The following is a 1,564-nucleotide window of genomic DNA, read 5'->3' as shown; positions in this document are numbered from 1 at the left end:
TGCCAAATTGGTCTCTTCTTTCAACGTGTGGACTTACCAGGGAGAGAAGTAAAATGTGTTGTGCTAAGGCTGGAACTAAACTATATAAAATATATATATACACACAAATACACTGGGCTAAAAAATTTGGGTCAGAATAACACTGACACAGTATTGGTATAACTGCTTAGTACCAGTTATCAAATGTTAGTGTGGGCTTTATATGCTGAATGTCATCTTACCTGGTCTGATTGGGTTGGATGTCCCATCTGAGCAGCACTCAAAGGAAAACTATGTTTTTTGAAGAACTCCAGTGATTAGACCTGATCCAAAATAGATCCCAAACAGAATAAGGTTAAAGTTAGACCTATACAAAAACCTTGACCCCATGCTTTGGAGAAAGATAACATTTAAGATGACATTTAGAAAAAAAAGCACCTCAAAAAAATTTTTTCACACACCAAAGATTACATTTTCTGTATAGCAATAATAATAATAAATAACAATATAGGAAGTGATGCACCTGGACGTGCTTATACGTCAAGTTAATATTAAGTTAATATTAATTACGTTGAGTCCTTGATCTTGTAACAACCTTTAATCACGATTTAATCACAAAAGACACGTCAGTCCATTATGTCCATTTCACTCTGTCTCTCCAAAGCGTGAAATGAACACTCATGCAGAAGCTGCAGTACCAGCATTGGGGAGAAGATATATTTCCAATAAGTCTAAGAAATTGCTAGTGACCAAAGAAGCTATGAATTAAATTCCAGGGTACTATGCCAGAAAGGATTAACCTAGGTGGCTGATGTGTATTTTCATTTAAATGTGTTAGCAATATCTGTTTAAACACCTTCCAATGATTGGTTGAAAAATAAAATACCTCCCTCTGCTGGTAGTGCAATGTACTGCAACTTCTGCAAGCATCGCCAAAGTGTGAAATGCATGTGTCTATAGCTTCTTTGCTATGATACTGGTTTGGATAATCAAAGCTAAAGTATAAAAATTATATAATAAAATTATATATAAAATATATGTATAGAAATTAAAAGAAGAATTATACCAAATTGTAGGTATTTTTTGCCAATTTGGGTATAGGACAGATCAAAATTTAGCTGAAGTAAAATAAACCCTTGTGACTGAATGAGAGTCAGTGTATTTTGGATTCAGACAAACCGCATGCTTGGTTTCCATTATTTACACCTGGTGGTCACTACTGTTTTTTTCTGTTTTCCAACAAGATTGAACATAAACTGCCATAAACACAAAAGGCAGATTTTTAGTGGAGGCGTTGGAAGGGCATAATAAGAAAAAGAAAAAGCAAAAGCATGCTTTTTTCCCCCAGTGCATATAATTGACATTGGATATGTCTACAATCTAATGCCTATTTGTACAAGCCTCTAAACAGTCAAATTATTGTCCTCACACACCATAATGGTGCAGTGGCAAGCAATGTCATCTCACAGCAAGACAGTTCTGGGTTCAAAGGTAAAGCTGCTGAGAAGGATGTGATACCCTCTTTTTTCAGCTTAATGGAATGCTCTTTTCTACACTTCAGTAGCTTTAAAAAAGACAGCATTTT

This window comes from Rhamphochromis longiceps, linkage group LG20 (genome assembly GCF_057381845.1).
Source record: "Rhamphochromis longiceps isolate RC_006_pf linkage group LG20, R_longiceps_female_GT1.1, whole genome shotgun sequence".
NCBI classification, from domain to species: domain Eukaryota; kingdom Metazoa; phylum Chordata; class Actinopteri; order Cichliformes; family Cichlidae; genus Rhamphochromis; species Rhamphochromis longiceps.
The sequence above is the reverse complement of the archived record's forward strand: the minus strand, read 5'-3'. Positions refer to the sequence as shown.